The sequence below is a fragment of the Balaenoptera borealis genome, assembly GCF_965194805.1.
Source record: "Balaenoptera borealis genome assembly, chromosome: 5".
Classification (NCBI taxonomy): Eukaryota; Metazoa; Chordata; class Mammalia; order Artiodactyla; family Balaenopteridae; genus Balaenoptera; species Balaenoptera borealis.
This window is the reverse complement of record NC_138862.1, coordinates 146,614,193-146,633,832: the sequence shown is the minus strand read 5'-3', so window position 1 is coordinate 146,633,832 and position 19,640 is coordinate 146,614,193.

Sequence of the window (19,640 nt, the reverse complement as noted above, 5' to 3'; positions counted from 1 at the left end):
CACATGAAAAGATGCTCAACATCACTAATTATTAGAGAAATCAAAACTACAATGAGGTATCACCTCACACTGGTCAGAATGGGCATCATCAGAAAATCTACAAACAACAAATGCTGGAGAGGGTGTGGAGAAAAGGGAACCCTCTTGCACTGTTGGTGGGAATGTAAATTGATACAGCCACTATGGAGAACAGTATGGAGGTTCCTTAAAAAACTAAAAATAGATTTACCATATGATCCAGCAATCCCAATACTGGGCATATACCCAGAGAAAACCATAATTCAAAAAGACACATGCACCCCAATGTTCATTGCAGCACTATTTACAATAGCCAGGTCATGGAAGCAACCTAAATGCCCATCAACAGACGAATGGTTAAAGAAGTTGTGGTACATATATACAATGGAATATTACTCAGCCATAAAAAGGAACCAAATTGAGTCATTTGCTGAGACGTGGATGGATCTAGAGACTGTCATACAGAGTGAAGTAAGTCAGAAAGAGAAAAACAAATATCGTATATTAATGCATGTATGTGGAACCTAGAAAAATGGTACAGATGAGCCTGTTTGCAGGGCAGAAGTTGAGACACAGATGTAGAGAACAGACATATAGACACCAAGGGGGGAAAACTGCGGTGGGGTGGGGATGGTGGTTTGCTGAATTGAGCGATTGGGATTGATATGTATACACTGATGTGTATAAAATTGATGACTAATAAGAACCTGCAGTATAACAAAAACAAAAAAAACAACTAATACTAAACTTTCATTGGGTTATTTGTATGGAAATATGTTAATATAAATGTTTCAGACATTACATGAAATTTCTAAAAATCTTATATGTTCTGGTATAATGTTATGTGATAATTCTAGTTATTACTTTAAAATGTATATCTCAGAAATAACTAAATTTCCTTGTCAATTGCATTGTTATGAACTTTCATCAAATCTTTAACCGTGGTCATTTTTAAGTCTTTTGTCATTTACAGGCAGTTCTGGGTGTTCTGTGATGCTTTTGCAAATATGTTCCTATAAAAGGGTTTCATCTTCAAAGAATTCATGGAAAAGACTCTGACAAGTACAGATTTCTAGTAACTGACTGTACTGCTGAACTGAATGGATAAGTATTTTCAGAACTCTAATGAAAAACTGATGAACTCATAAAAGTGCTAACAAAAGATCAAGATAAAAAAAATTAATTACATGGGACTGAGTGAACTGATGAGGATGATTATAATTTTTGTGACTTTCTGTTTGAATTAAAAAAAAAATCCCACAAGGATTCAGAGGCAAAGAATATACAAATCAATTTTCACTGCAAAGTAAAGGAGCTGTTACAGCGGAGGATTGCTGGACTGAATGTCAATATTATGACATAGCATGAGTGTGTTTCGTGTTTGGTAATTGCAATCATTGTTGCTTTTTTTGTGGTCATCCATTTACAATGCTTGGTGTCAGTCTATTTATCTCTTGTAAAAATAAAATACAGTGTGTGTGTGTGAAAAAAAAGGCTAACTATAAAGGGGAAAGTAACAAATTAGAAATTATGAAAATTAAAAACTGACAATCATCTGAAGACAGAGGAGGAGAGACAGAAAGAGAGAAGAACACATACCAAACATATATAAAGAACTCCTAAATAAGAAGTCCTTCAATAAGAAGTTAATGCAATAGGAAAAATGTGGAAAACATACCAAAAGGTATTTCAAAAGTGAGAATACAAAATGTTAAGTAAACATATCAAAAGATGCTTGACTTCTTTTGTAACCAATGAAATGCAACAAAACCAATATCTGGAATTATCACTCATCAGCCAGAAAGCTGAAGTGAAAATGACAGGAATTATCACGTTCTGGCAAAAATGTGTATAATCCATGAATCTCACTCCCTGCTGGTGAGTATGGAAATTCATACAAATGTTTGGAAAATATTTAAAAGTATTTAAAACAGATAAACACATGAAACTTATGACTTGAAAATTTTACTACTACATATATAATGAACAATAATTTATACACATATCACCAAAGCACAAGTTCTAGAATTTGAATACCAGTGCTATTCTCAATAGACACAAACTGAAAATCACTCATATTGTAATACACATTGGAATAAATTAATAGTTAAATATTTACACTATGGAATCATATACAACAACAGCAATGCATTATTGCAACAATAGGCAACCATATAGGTATATTTACAAACAACATAAGTAATAAAAAAGCCAAATACAAAAGAGTTAATGCTGTGTCACTTCATTTATATAAAATATAAAACACAGGAAAACTGATTTTTTTGTTAGATACCAGAACAATAGTAAACCTTAAGGGTAGTGACTAGAGTGGGAACCAGGGGGCCACTGCGTGTCTAACAATTCTCTCTGTCTTTATCTTGGAGCTATGCATAGAGTGTATTTAGATTCTAAATTTTCTGAAATTTGTCATTTCCTTATAAACCTTGCATGTCTTTAGTTGTTTTTTATACATATCACTAATAAATAATATAGGGTAGGGAAGGTAATTATATTAGCATTTAAATATCCATGTTTTGTCAAGGTGGAAGTGAGAGGTATTAAATACTTGACACTGTGATTACTTTTTAAAAGTAAGCTGAAAATTTGAGATTAATAAAAAGGATATACTTCATATCTAATCCACAAAGAGGAAGGGTAGAAAGGAGAATTGATTTTTTTTTAATTAATACAGAATAGTTAAGATAGAAAATAATGAGAATAGACTAGGTTTAAAAAAGAGCACACAATAACATGGTAAATCTAAACCTAAATATGTACAGTAGTAGAGTAAATGTAAATAGACTAATATCTTCTATTAAAGTGTATTTTTTAATATTATGTGCAATTAAACATTTTTCACAAGATACAGGTAAAATAAAGAATTAAAGTGGAAAGGAAAATACATTCCTTGTAATTAAAACCAATAAAACAATTACCATATAATATACATCTTAGATAAAGTAGTTTTAAAGCTTAAACAATTTGCCATTATTGTAATTGGCATTATTAACCCAATTTCTTGAACAATATTTCAATACTTTTTTATTTGAAAAAATATTTCAAGTTTTTTCTTTGCACTTTTGTGGTCTAATACATGGTAAATACTTAGGTACTAACCAATCTAAAAATGTTGTTTTTTTTTTTTTTTTACAGCCCACCAAAACTGAATCAAGAAATAAATAACTTGAATAGACTGATCACTAGAGCTGAAATAGAATCTGTAATAATAAGAAGAAAAAACCTCCCTATAAACAAAAGTCCAGGGTCAGATGGCTTCACAGGCGAATTCTACCAAATATACCAAGAAGAACTTACATGATCCTTCTCAAACTCTTCCAAAAGTTTGAAGGGAAGGAACACTCCCAGTGATACTTTATGAAGCCACCATCACCCTGATACCAAAATCTGGCAAAGACATTAGCAAAAACAGAAAAAAAAAATACAGGCTAATATCTTTGATAAATATAGATGCAGAAATTCTCAACAGAATATTAGAAAACCAAATCCAACAACACATAAAAGAAATTATACACCATGACCAAGTTAGATTCATCCCAGGGTCACAAGGATTGTTCAACATATGCAAATCAATAAATGTGATACACCACATCAACAAAAGAAAAACAAAAACCAAATGATTACCTCAATAGATGCAGAAAAAGCATTAGATAAGATTCAACATCCATTAATGATAAAAAAAAAACTTATAAAAGTGTGTATAGAGGGAACATATCTCAACATAATAAAAGCTATTTATGACAAAATAGCCAATACAATACTCAGCAGTAAAAAGCTAAAAGCCTTCCCACTAAAATCTGGAAGAAAACAAGGATGCCCACTCTCAGCACTTCTATTCAACATAGTATTGGCTGTCCTAGCCGCAGCAATCTGACAAGAAAAAGAAATGAATGATATCCAAGTTGGAAGGGAAGAGGTAAAATTTTCATTATATGCAGATGACATGATACTATATATAGAAAATCTTAAGGACTCCACACAAAACTACTAGAATAAATGAATTCAGCAAAGTAGCAGATACAAGATTAACAATCAGAAATGGTTTGCATTTCTTTAAACTAACAATGAAATATCAGAAAGTGAATGTAAACAAACAGTCCCTTTCAAATCGCATCAAAAGATAAACTACATAGGAATAAACCTCACCAAAATGGTGAAAGACTTATATGCTGAGAAAAACATTAATAAAAAAATTGAAGATGATTCAAAGAAATGGAACAGTGTCCCATGGTCTTCAATTGCAAATGATGATACTGACAAGGGCTTAATTTCCAAAATATACAAACAGCTCATACAACTCAACAAAATAAAAAATAACTCAATCAAAAAATGGGCAGAAGACCTAAATAAACATTTCTCCAAAGAAGACATACAAATGGCCAAAAGGCACATTAAAAGATGCACATCATCACTAATTATTAGAGAAATGCAAATCAAAACTACAGTGAGTTACCACTTCATACTGGCCAGAATGGCCATCATTAAAAAATCTACAGAAGATGATTTTCTGGGGACTCTAGTCTGCCATCTTCTCCATCTGCTGGCTTTCCAAATAAAGTCTCTATCTCTTGCCTCAACACCTCATCTCCTGATTTTTTGGCCTGTCATGCAGTGAGCAGAGTGATCTTGGACTTGGTAAAAAATTTGGCTTAGCCAGCCAGGAGCCTTGCTGCTCATGGCTAGCCAGCACCAGTTAGGGAATATTGGGGCAAGGCCCTAGCAGCTGTCAGGATTATTTGCCCTGAGGATCTTCCCTTCAAGATTCCTTGAAGCAGCACCCACTACCCCAGCACTTGGCAGTTGAAGCAAGGAACCGACAAACTTCTACAAGTCGATGGACTCGATTTTAGAGGCTCTGTGGATGAAAGGCTCTTGTTGCTCCAGCCAGGCATCAAGGCTGTGCCTCTGAGGTGGGAGAGCCAACTTCAGGACACTGGTCCACAAGAGAACTCCCAGCTCCATGTAATACCAAATGGCGAAAATCTCCCAGAAATCTCCATTTCAACACCAAGACCCAGCTTCACTCAACGACCAGAAAACTACAGTGCTGGACACCCTATGCTAAACAACTAGCAAGACAGGAACACAGCCCCATCCATTAGCAGAGAGGCTGCCTAAAATCATAAAAAGGCCACAGACATCACAAAACCCATGACCAGACGTGGACCTGCCCACCAGAGAGACAAGATCCAGCCTCATCCACCAGAACACAGGCACTAGTCCCGTCCACCAGGAAGCCTACACAACCCACTGAACCAACCTTAGCCACCGGGGACAGACACCAAAAACAACGGGAACTACGAACCTGCAGCCTGTGAAAAGGAGATCCCAAACACAGTAAGATAAGCAAAATGAGAAGACAGAAAAACACACAGCAGATGAAGGAACAAGGTAAAAACACACCAGACCTAACAAATGAAGAGGAAATAAGCAGTCTACCTGAAAAAGAATTCAGAATAATGATAGTAAAGGTGATCCAAAATCTTGGAAATAGAATAGACAAAATGCAAGAAACATTTAAAAAGGACCTAGAAGAACTAAAGAGGAAACAAGCAATGATGAATAACAAAATAAATGAAATTAAAAATACTCTAGAAGGGATCAATAGCAGAATAACTGAGGCAGAAGAACGGATAAGTGACCTGGAACATAAAAGAGTGGAAATAGCTACTGCAGAGCAGAATAAAGAATAAAGAATGAAAAGAACTGAGGACAGTCTCAGAGACATCTGGGACAACATTAAATGCACCAACATTCGAATTATAGGGGTCCCAGAAGAAGAAGAGGAAAAGAAAGTAACTGAGAAAATATTTGAAGAGATTATAGTTGAAAACTTCCATAATATGGGAAAGGAAAAAGTTAATCAAGTCCTGGAAGCACAGCGAGTCCCATACAGGATAAATCCAAGGAGAAACACGCCAAGACACATATTAATCAAACTATCAAAAATTAAATATAAAGAAAACATTTTAAAAGCAGCAAGGGAAAAACAACAAATAACACACAAGGGAATCCCCATAAGGTTAACAGCTGATCTTTCAGCAGAAACTCTGCAAGCCAGAAGGGAGTGGCAGGACATATTTAAAGTGATGAAGGAGAAAAACCTACAACCAAGATTACTCTACTCAGCAAGGATCTCATCAGATTTGATGGAGAAGTTAAAACCTTTACAGACAAGCAAAAGCTGAGAGAGTTCAGGACCACCAAACCAGCTTTACAACAAATGCTAAAGGAACTTCTCTAGGAAGGAAACACAAGAGAAGGAAAAGACCTACAATAACAAACCCAAAACAATTAAGAAAATGGTCATAGGAACATACATATTGATAATTACTTCAAATGTAAATGTATTAAATGCTCCACCCAAAAGACATAGACTGGCTGAATGGATAAAAAAACATGACCCATATATATGCTGTCTATAAGAGACCCACTTCAGACCTAGCGACACATACAGACTGAAAATGAGGGGATGGAATAAGACATTCCATGCAAATGGAAATCAAAAGAAAGCTGGAGTAGCAATTCTCATATCAGACAAAATAGATTTTAAAATAAAGACTATTACAAGAGACACAGAAGGACATTACACAATGATCAAGGGATCGATCCAAGAAGAAGATCTAACAATTGTAAATATTTATGCACCCAACATAGGAGCACCTCAATACATAAGGCAAATACTAATAGCCATAAAAGGGGAAATCGACAGTAACACAATCATAGTAGGGGACTTTAACACCCCACTTTCACCAATGGACAGATCATCCAAAATGAAAATAAATAAGGAAACACAAGCTTTAAATGATACATTAAACAAGATGGACTTAATTGACATTTATAGGACATTCCACCCCAAAACAACAGAATACACATTTTTCTCAAGTGCTCATGGAACATTCTCGAGGTTAGATCATATCTTGGGTCACAAATCAAGCCTTGGTAAATTTAAGAAAATTGAAATTGTATCAAGTATCTTTTCCGACCACAATGCTATGAGACTAGATATCAATTACAGGGAAAGATCTGTAACAAATACAAACACATGGAGGCTAAACAATACACTACCTACTAACGAAGTGATCACTGAAGAAATCAAAGGGGAAATCAAAAAATACCTAGAAACAAATGACAATGGAGACACGACAACCCAAAACCTATGGGATGCAGCAAAAGCAGTTCTAAGAGGGAAGTTTCTAGCAATACAATCCTACCTTAAGAAACAGGAAACATCTGAAATAAACAACCTAAACTTGCACCTAAAGCAATAAGAGAAAGAAGAACAAAACAACCCCAAAGTTAGCAGAAGGAAGGAAATCATAAAGATCAGATCAGAAATAAATGAAAAAGAAATGAAGGAAACGATAGCAAAGATCAATAAAAATAAAGCTGGTTCTTTGAGAAGATAAACACAATTGATAAACCATTAGCCAGACTCATCCAGAAAAAAAGGGAGAAGACTCAAATCAATAGAATTAGAAATGAAAAAGGAGAAGTAATAATTGACACTGCAGAAATACAAACGATCATGAGAGATTACTACAAGCAACTATATGCCAATCAAATGGACAACCTGGAAGAAATGGACAAATGCTTAGAAATGCTCAACCTGCCGAGACTGAACCAGGAAGAAATAGAAAATATGAACAGACCAATCACAAGCACTGAAATTGAAACTGTGATTAAAAATCTTCCAACAAACAAACGCCCAGGACCACATGGCTTCACAGGCGAATTCTATCAAACATTTAGAGAAGAGCTAACACCTTTCCTTCTCAAACTCTTCCAAAATATTGCAGAAGGAGGAACACTCCCCAACTCATTCTACGAGGCCACCATCACCCTGATACCAAAACCAGACAAAGATGTCACAAGGAAAGAAAACTACAGGCTAATATCACTGATGAACATAGATGCAAAAATCCTCAACAAAATACTAGCAAACAGAATCCAAGAGCACGTTAAAAGGATCATACACCATGATCAACTGGAGTTTATTCCAGGAATGCAAGGATTCTTCAATATATTCAAATCAATCAATGTGATACACCATATTAACAAATTGAAGATTAAAAACCATATGATCATCTCAATAGATGCAGAGAAAGCTTTCGACAAAATTCAACACCCATTTATGATAAAAGCCTTGCAGAAAGTCGGCATAGAGGGAACTTTCCTCAACATAATAAAGGCCATATATGACAAACCCACAGCCAACATCATTCTCAATGGTGAAAAACTGAAACCATTTCCACTAAGGTCAGGAACAAGACAAGGTTGCCCACTCTCACCAGTATTATTCAACATAGTTTTGGAAGTTTTAGCCACAGCAATCAGAGAAGACAAAGAAATAAAAGGAATCCAAATAGGAAAAGAAGAAGTAAAGCTTTCACTGTGTGCAGATGACATGATACTATACATAGAGAATCCTAAAGATGCTACCAGAGAACTACTAGAGCTAATCAATGAATTTGGTAAAGTAGCAGGATATGAAATCAATGCACAGAAATCTCTTGCATTCATATACACTTATGATGAAAAATCTGAAAGTGAGATTAAGAAAACACTCCCATTTACCATTGCAACAAAAAGAATAAAATATCTAGGAATAAACCTACCTTAGGAGACAAAAGACCTGTATACAGAAAATTATAAGACACTGATGAAAAATTAAAGATGATACAAATAGATGGAGAGATATGCCATGTTCTTAGATTGGAAGAATCAACATTGTGAAAATGACTCTACTACCCAAAGCAATCTACAGATTCAATGCAATCCCTATCAAACTACCACTGGCATTTTTCACAGAACTAGAACAAAAAATTTCACAATTTGTATGGAAACACAAAAGACCCCGAATACCCAAAGCAATCTTGAGAACGAAAAATGGAGCTGGAGGAATCAGGCTCCCTGACTTCCGACTATATTACAAAGCTACATTAATCAAGACAGTATGGTACTGGCACAAAAACAGAAATATAGATCAATGGGACAGGATAGAAAGCCCAGAGATAAACCCACACACATATGGTCACCTTATCTTTGATAAAGGAGGCAAGCATATACAGTGGAGAAAAGACAGCCTCTTCAATAAGTGGTGCTGGGAAAACTGGACAGGTACATGTAAAAGTATGAAATTAGAACACTCCCTAACACCATACACAAAAATAAACTCAAAATGGATTAAAGACCTAAGTGTAAGGTCAGACACTATAAAACTCTTAGAGGAAAACATAGGCAGAGCACTCTATGACATACATCACAGCAAGCTCCTTTTTGACCCAGCTCCTAGAGGAATGGAAATAAAAAAAAAAATAAACAAATGGGACCTAATGAAACTTAAAAGCTTTTGCATAGCAAAGGAAACCATAAACAAGACCAAAAGACAACCCTCAGAATAGGAGAAAATATTTGCAGTGAAGCAACTGACAAGGGATCAATCTCCAAAATTTACAAGCAGCTCATGCAGTTCAATAACAAAAAAACAAACAACCCAATCCAAAAATGGGCAGAAGACCTAAACAGACATTTCTCCAAAGACGATATACAGATTGCCAACAAACACATGAAAGAATGCTCAACATCATTAATCATTAGAGAAATGCAAATCAAAACTACAATGAGGTATCATCTCACACCGGTCAGAATGGCCATCATCATAAAATCTAGAAACAATAAATGCTGGAGAGTGTGTAGAGAAAAGGAACACTCTTGCACTGTTGGTGGGAATGTAAATTGATACAGCCACTATGGAGAACAGTATGGAGGTTCCTTAAAAAACTAAAAATAGAACTACCATACGACCCAGCAATTCCACTGCTGGGCATATACCGTGAGAAAACCATAATTCAAAAAGAGTCATGTACCAAAATGTTCATTGCAGCTCTATTTACAATAGCCAGGACATGGAAGCAATAATTGTTCATCATCGGATGAATGGACAAAGAAGATGTGGCTCATATATACAATGGAATATTACTCAGCCATAAAAAGAAACGAAATTTAGTTTTTTGTAGTGAGGTGAATGGAGTTAGAGTCTGTCATAAAGAATGAAGTAAGTCAGAAAGAGAAAAACAAATACAGTATGCTAACACACATATATGGAATCTAAGAGGAAAAAAAAAGGTCATGAAGAACCTAGTGGCAAGACGGGAATAAAGACACAGACCTACTAGAGAATGGACTTGAGGATATGGGGAGGGGGAAGGGTAAGCTGGGACAAAGTGAGAGAGTGGCATGGACATATATACACTACCAAACCTAAAATAGATAGCTAGTGGGAGGCAACCGCATAGCACAGGGAGATCAGCTTGGTGCTTTGTGACCACCTAGAGGGGTGGGAGGGTGGGAGACGCAACAGGGAAGAGATATGGGAACATATGTATATGTATAACTGATTCACTTTGTTATAAAACAGAAACTAACACACCACTGTAAAGCAATTATACTCCAATAAATATGTTAAAAAATAATCTACAAATGACAAATGCAGGAGGGTGTGTGGAGAAAAGGGAACTCTCCTACACTGTTGGTGGCAATATAAATTACTGCAGCCACTATGGAAAACAGTATGGAAGTTTCTCAAAAACTAAAACTATGATCCAGCAATCTCACTCCTGGGCATATATCCAGACAGAACTATAATTCAAAAATATACACTCACCCCTATGTTCATATCAGCAATATTTATAATATCCAAGACATGGCAAACACCCAGAGATGAACATATTATGTGAATTATGTCAGAAAGAGAAAGACAAATACCATACAATATCACTTATATGTGGAATCTAAAACATGACACAAATGAACATGTCTATGAAACAGAAACAGCCTCACAGATAAAGAAAACTGACTTGTGTTTGCCAAGGAGGGGTGAGGAAAGGATTGGGAGTTTGGGAATAGCAGATGCAAACTATTATATATAGAATGGATAAACACCAAGGTCCTACTGTATAGTAGAGAGAACCATAGTTAATATTCTGTGATAAATCATAATGGAAAATAACATGAAAAAGAATATGTATATTTAATTTTATATATATGCTTTATATATATATGTATCTCAATCATTTTGCTGTACAGCCAAAATTAATGCAACATTGTAAATCAAGTATAATGCAAAAGAATTTTAAATGCAAAAAAAATGCATGTTTTCCTTTTGTGTACAAAAGGTTCAATATATACCAATTATGTTACATTATGTTGTTTCTCAAAGAATTTTTGATATTTTGCATCAGCTTCATAATATAAATGCAGAAAACTTTTTTTCCCTAAAGTTCAGAAATAACCATTTTGCTCATTTGATAAAGTATAAACCACTAACTTCATAAAAACCAGATACATGACTTCTTCCCTCCAAAGAAATATTTCCTCACCCTTGCAAGATTAATAGACTGTTCCACCATGAATTAACTTTCTACAATAGAGACATGAGATTTGCATCCTGAAATCTCTCTCTTGCAAAAATGCCCAATTAGCATCCAAGCAAAACAGAAAAGAAATGCTTTTTTACAGATCTCATACTCCTTGCAATTGTACTCAAGATACCATGTTTTTTTTTTTCCATATATCCACCTTTTTTTTGTTTAAGATTCTTTTCCCATATAGGGCATTACAGAGTATTGAGTAGAGTTCCCTGTGCTATAGGTCCTTATTAATTATCTATTTTATATATAGTAGTGTGTATATGTCAGTCCCAATCTCCCAATTTATCCTCCCCCCCCCTTATCCCCTGGTAACCATAAGTTTGTTTCCTACATCTGTGACTGTACCTTGTTTTGTAAATAAGTTCATTTGTACCGTTTTCTTCAGATTCCACATATAAGCAATATCATATATTTGTCTTCCCATGTCTGACTTACTTCACTCAGTATGACAATCTCTAGGTCCATCCATGTTGCTGCATATGGCATTGTCTTGTTTTTTTATGGCTGAGTAATATTCCATTGTATATATGTACCACATCTCCTTCATCCATTCCTCTGTTGATGGACATTTAGGTTACTTCCATGTCCTGGCTATTGTAAACAGTGCTGCAATGAACATTGGGGTGCATGTATCTTTTCCAATTATGGTTTTCTCTGGGTATATGCCCAGGAGTGGGATTGCTGAGTCATATGGTAGTTCTATTTTAGTTTTTAAAGGAACCTCCATAATGTTCTCCATAGTTGCTGTACCAATTTATATTCCCATCAACAGTGTAGGAGGGTTCCCTTTTCTCCACCTCCCTCTCCAGCATTTACTGTTTGTAGATTTTTTGATGATGGCCATTCTCACCGGTGAGAGGTGATACCACATTGTAGTTTTGATTTCATTACTCTAATAATTAATGATGTTGAGCATCTTTTCATGTGCTTTTTGGCCATCTGTATGTCTTCTTCAGAGAAATGTCTATTTAGACATTCTGCCAAGTTTTTGATTGGATAATATTTTTGATATTGAGCTCCATGATCTGTTTGTATATTTTGGAGATTAATCCTTTGTCAGTTGCTTCATTTGCAAATATTTCCTCCCATTCTGAGGGTTGTCTTTTCGTCTTGTTTATGGTTTCCTTTGCTGTGCAAAAGCTTTTAAGTTTAATAAGGTCCCATCTGCTTACTTTTGTTTTTACTTTCATTACTCTAGGAGGTGGATCAAAAAAAATCTTGCTGTGATTTATGTCAGACTGTTCTGCCTATGTTTTCCTCTAAGAGTTTTATAGTGTCTGGCCTTACGTTTAGGTCTTTAATCCATTTTGAGTTTATTTTTGTGTATGGTGTTAGGAAGTGTTCTAATTTCATTCTTTTACACGTAGCTGTCCAGTTTTCTCAGCACCTCTTATCAAAGAGACTGTCTTTCCTCCATTGTATACTCTTGCCTCCATTATCATAGATTAGGTGGCCATATGTATGTGGGTTTATCTCTGGGCTTTCTATCCTGTTCCATTGATCTATATTTCTGTTTTTGTGCTAGTAGCACACTCTTTTGATGACTGTAGCTTTGTAGTATATTCTGAAGTCAGGGAGCCTGATTCCTCTAGTTCCATTTTTCTTTCTCAAGATTGCTTTGGCTATTCGGGGTCTTTTGTGTTTCCATATAAATTGTAAAATTTTTTGTTCTAATTCTGTGAAAAATGCCATTGGTAGTTTGACAGAGATTGCATTGAATCTGTGTAGCTTGCTTTGTGTAGTATAGTCATTTTCACAATATTGATTCTTCCAATCCATGAACATGATATATCTCTCCATCTGTTTGTATCATCTTTGATTTCTTTCATCAGTATCTTATATAGTTTTCTGAGTACAAGTCTTTTGCCTCCTTAGGTAGGTTTATTCCTAGGTATTTTATGCTTTTTGTTGCGATGGTAAATGGGATTGTTTCTTTAACTTCTCTTTCTGGTCTTTCGTTGTTAGTGTATAGGAATGCAAGAGATTTCTGTGTATTAATTTCGTATCCTGCAAATTTACCAAATTCATTGATGAGCTGTAGTAGTTTTCTGGTAGCATCTTTAGTATTTTCTATGTATAGTATCATGTCATCTGCAAACAGTGACAGTTTTACTTCTTTTCTGATTTGGATTTCTTTTTTCTTTTTCTTCTCTGATTGCCATGGTTAGGAGTTTCAAAACTATGTTGAATAATAGTGGTGAGAGTGGACATCCTTGTCTTGTTCCTGATCTTAAAGGAAATGCTTTCAATTTTTCACCATTGAGAACAATTTTTGCTGTGGGTTTGTCATATATGGCCTTTATTATATTGAGGTAGGTTTCCTCTATGCCCACTTTCTGGAGAGTTTTTATCATAAATGGGTGTTGAATTTTGTCAAAACTTTTTCTACATCTATTGAGATGATCATGTGGTTTTTATTCTTCAGTTTGTTAATATGGTGTATCAGATTGATTGATTTGCATATATTGAAAAAACCTTACATCCCTGGGATAAATACCACTTGATCATGGTGTATGATCCTTTTAATGAGCTTTTGGATTCTGTTTTCTAGTATTTTGTGGAGGATTTTTGCGTCTACGTTCATCAGAGATGTTGACCTGTAATTTTCTTTTTGTTGTGGTATCTTTGTCTGATTTTGGTATCAGGGTGATGGTGGCCTCTTAGGATCAGCTTGGGAGTGTTCCTCCCTCTGCAATTTTTTGGAATAGTTTGAGAAGGATAGGTGTTAACTCTTCTCTAAATGTTTGATAGTGCCTGTGAAGCCATATGGTCCTGGACTTTTGTTTGTTGGAAGATTTTTAATCACAGTTTTAATTTCATTACTTGTGATAGGTCTGTTTATATTTTCTATTTCTTCCCAGTTCAGTCTTGGAAGGGTGTACCTTTCTAAGAATTTTTCCATTTCTTCCAGGTTGTCCATTTTATTGAGATATAGTTGCTTTTAGTAGTCTGTTATAATCTTTTGTATTTCTGAGGTGTTGGCTGTAACTTCTTTTTCATTTCTAATTTGATTGATATGAGTTCTCTCCATTTTTTCCTTGATGAGTCTGGCTAAAGGTTTATCAATTTTGTTTATCTTCTCAAAGAATGAGCTTTTAGTTTCATTGATCTTTGCTATTGTTTTCTTCATCTCTATTTCATTTATTTCTGATCTGATCTTTATGATTTCTTTCCTTCTACTAACTTTAGGTTTTGTTTGTTCTTCTTTCTCTAGTTGCTTTAGGTTTAAGGATATGTTGTTTATTTGAGATTTTTCTTGTTTCGTGAGGTAAGATTGTATTGCTATAAAATTCCCTTTTAGAACTGCTTTTGCTGCATCCCATGGGTTTTGGATTGTTGTGTTTTTGTTGCCATTTGTCTCTAGGTATTTTTTAAAATCCGCTTGATTTCTTCAGTGATCCATTGATTATTTAGTAACATATTGTTTAGCTTCCATGTGTGTGTGTTTTTTACAGTTTTTTGTTCCTGTAATTGATTTCTAATCTCATAGCACTGTGGCCAGAAAAGGTGCTTGATATAATTTCAATTTCTAAAAAATTTACCAAGGCTTGATTTGTGACCCAAGATGTGATCTATCCTGGAGAATATTTCATGTGCACTTGAGAAGAAAGTTTATTCTGTTGCTTTTGGATGAAATGTCCTATAAATATCAATTAAGTCTATCTGGTCTAATGTGTCATTTAAGGCTTGTGTTTCCTTATTAATTTTCTGTCTGGATGATCTATCCACTGGTGTAAGTGGGGGTGTTAAAATCCCCTACTATTGTTGTAAAGCAATATGGAATTTTAAAATATTTCATTCACTATGAGTAATAAATATATTCCATATATCTGCAAAGAAAGCATTGTAAGACTAAATAGATACACATTATTTTAGCAGTGTGAATTTGGGACAAATACAGTTTAATCATTCACACGTACCTGGGTATATGGCTATTGTCTTATTTCCCTTCAAATCTAAGGATCCTTCTTTTGCTCCATGACGGTGATCAGTTCCAGTGGGTGAAAGGGAGGGGATACTGCCCTGCAGATGCCAGACCTTCTGGCCCCAGGAGTGCAGCTGGTCTGCTGCACCTGTGATATTGGGTCAGAGAGGAAGTGGCTATTTCTATGCTCAGTGCTCAGAACAGTGTGTACTAAGAATGGTTTGTAGCTGGACACAGCACAAAAAGAAAAAAAGTGACCAGTTTTGACTTAGTAACAGCAAGACTTCTTCAACAGAAAAAGCAACATACGTTTTGCTGGAGGTTTTTCTATTTCCAGTCCAGTATTATGATCAGGTGATAAGAGAAGGAAGAGTAAAATAGTCTAGAATATGATTTCCCAAAATACTGTTTTTTGAAAGAACCTTTATTATAGTAGGCAACAGCAAAAAATCAGATCCTGGGATCTATGTTCAAGTAATGCTGAGTCAAAATTATGGGTGGAAATCTGATTTTAAAATGGAGGCAACACTATTTTATACAAATGGTCCTATAGAATTACCACTAATCTAAAGTGAAGGATGCAGATTACCTCAAGTAAGAGAAAGATTAGAATTATGATGAATTATCACCAAGCCCTTCTATCTATATCCACAGACTGCTGAATTTTCCCAAAAAGTTTGGATCTGAAACTCTACTGTAGGAAGCAGAAGATTCCAGGAGACATTCTACAAATGAAGGGACCTTGACTCTGTGGGTGGATAAGGAATTCTGAAAGGAAGGTATCCTCACCCAAGGAGACCAGGTTCCTATAGATCTCTAACATCACATCCCTATGCAATTCCCATTCATCAATGTCCAATCATTCCTACTCCTCTTCAGAGAAATCTATAGCCACATCCTGGATGTCAATAGTCCCTGAAATAAAAAGTATATACGGAAAAGGGAACCCTCTTACACTGTTGGTGGGAATGTAAATTATTACGGCCACTATGGAGAACAGTGTGGAGGTTCCTTTAAAAACTAAAAATAGAACTTCCATATGACCCAGCAATCCTACTCCTGGGCACATACCCAGAGTAAACCATAATTTAAAAAGATACATGCATCCCTATGTTCATTGCAGCACTATTTACGGTAGCCAGGACATGGAAGCAACCTAAATGTCCATCAACATAGGAATGGATAAAGAAGATGTGGTACATATATACAATGGAATATTACTCAGACATAAAAAGGAACAAAATTGTGCCATTTGCAGAGACGTGGATGGACCTAGAGACTGTCATACAGAGTGAAGTAAGTCAGAAAGAGACAAACAAATATTGTATAGTATCGCTTATATGTGGAACCTAGAAAAATCATACAGATGAACTTATTTGCAAAGCAGAAATAGAGACACAGACATAGAGAACAAACATATGGATACCAAGGGGGTAAGGTGGGATGAATTGGGAGATTGGGATTGACATATATACACTACCAAATATAAAACAGATAACTAATGAGAACCTATTGTATAGCAAAGGGAACTCTACTCAGTGCTCTGTGGTGACCTAAATGGGAAGGAAATCCAAAAAAGAGGGGATATATGTATATGTATAGCTGATTCACTTTGCTGTACAGCAGAAACTAACACAACATTGTAAAGCAAATATACTCCAATAAAAATTAATAAAAGAAAGTACATATGCCATGTGGGCCATAGGAAGAATTCATAATGGGACCCAAGATGAAAACGGCAAGTTAAGAGAACTGGTTTTAATTATGAGAGTGTCATGTATTATCCAATAATATAATTGTTTACAAAGTAATATTCTCTACTATGTTTCTAACTACAAGAAAGGGAGATGACATGTGATCCACAAAACCACTGTAGAGACTGTACTTATCTGGAAGAAAAATTGTAAAGTGATGGTCTCAACACAGGCATATACATTTTTGACTGTTTTGTTTATATCATATTGGATAAAATTTGTATATTTCTCAGATGGTAAAGACATTGTGAGTTAGAAAGATACCTTTCAATTTTTAATGGGTATACATGTACACTGGGGATATTGTAAAAATGCAGATTCCGATTCAGTAGTTCTGGGGTCAGGCCTGAATTCCACTTTTCTAACAAGCTCATTTTTAGCTAGTGATGCCACAGGCTCTGATTGATTAACCACAATTTTGAATAGCAGAGATAGGAACGAAAAGTAAGAATTCATAGTTAACTTGAAACTGAAAGAGTTTTATGGACTTACATGTTTAATAGAATAGTAAGTATAACAGCAACAATCCTTTTTTAATATTTACTATGTACTATATATCTTTATAACAATTTTTGAAAAGTATTGAATGCACCACATGAATAGTTTTTATAGTTTAAGAAAAATAATATTACAATTCCTCTTTTTTGAGATATTTTGTCAAACCCTCAGTAAATATTAGAGCTTCGGTTTTACTCCAGTTTACCTGAAGTAGAATTTATCTAAAAACACAGAAATAGACAAAGACAACCCTAATTAATGTTTACAGAAGTTTCCTTAACTAGGAAGAATAAGAGAAACAAGAAAAAGTGGATTAAATATTGTTGACATTTCATACATACAGACATACATTTAAATGGGCACTTTGTACATATTAAAAGTCATACTGAGGAAAATATTCATGTTGGTGAAATCAAAGTCATTTTTAATTGAGTTACTCTTAAAAATCTATTTGTGGATTATATTCTTTGTTTTTAAAATGCGGTAGGTTGCGAACATACACAATGATATAAAATAAATTAGTGCTCTTGTTTTTGAGTCTTTTATTTCTTTGAAAAACTTTTATTTCTTTGAAAATCATTTGTGCTGAGCTATATTTCAGAAACTGAACACTGTTGAACCTATTTAAGTAATATGATTCTTGCAAAATTTTTGGAAAATGCAAAGAAGTGATAAAGAATATTAAATCTGAGATATGAGTGTTGAGTATAATGAATACTATCAGAACATAGGTTTGACTAATGAAAACCTCCACTTACAAAGTGCAGTATCTCTACTCAACACAGTTGAGAGTACATATTTCAAAGCCAACGACAAACAAAGAGAAACTAAAAAGAAATGGTGTTTCTACAATGACTGGTATGGTCTATGCACATACCTCACTAAATATTTCAAGACCCTTATTGTAGATAAATAGGAAAAAAAAAGAATGAATTTCTTAGTCCTGGAAGGTCACAGAAAGCACCTTGAACCAGCAAATATCAGGTGTAATGGGAGAAATAAATAGCAGGTGACTGAAGCATAATGAAAGACACACTATCTCTACTTGGGTATTTTTGCCACATTAAGGGAAATCATAATCTGAATCTATCATGAAAAATGTTAGGTTTAAGCAAATTTCAACCCAAATATACCTCCCATATTCTGTATTCCTAATAGCGCATTTAAATAGTCTTTCTTACCAATATAGAGAATGGTCTCTCATACTATTTATTTTTAGAACTTTCTGAAGAATTCAAGACCATTAAGGTCATCTGTATATATGAGTATTTTCTTAATCCTGTTTCAAATAGCTGATGTAGCATCCAGTTGTAAACTAATCACTACATTTCCCCCTACTTTCTGAAGATCCCAACAGTGAACCCCATAGCACTGGGAATCTTGGATATCCATGCCTTCCCGTCTTCATCTCTCACAAAGGGAGTATTTTCAATACCTGAAAGTTACTAATTCATGGAGATAATTCTCCATGCTCTATTGGGAGCCTGGATGCGGACAATGGGGAAAAAGCTCTGGGACAGAAGAGAGAAGTATTTTTAAAAACTGATTTCATTTGGGACAAGATGGCAGAGTAAAAGGACCTTGCACTCACCTCCTCTCACAAGCACACCAAAATCACAACTAACCGCTCAACAACCACTGATACAAGAGGAGTGGAATCTACCAATAAAGGATATCTACAACCAAAGACTTAAAGAAGAAACCATGAGATGGTAGGAGGGGCACACTCGTGATACAATCAAATCCCATACCACCCAGTGGGCAAACCACAAAACTGGAGAATAAGTTATACCACAGAAGTTCTCCCACAGGAATGAGAGCTAATAAATGAATTCTGGAAAGCTGCAGGATACAAAATCAATAGACAAAAATCATTTATCTTCCTAGACAGCTAGTAATGAACCATCAGAGAGGGAAATTAAGAAAACTCATTTACAATAACATCAAAAGAACAAAATGCTTAAGAATAAATTTAACCAAAGATGTGAAAGACCT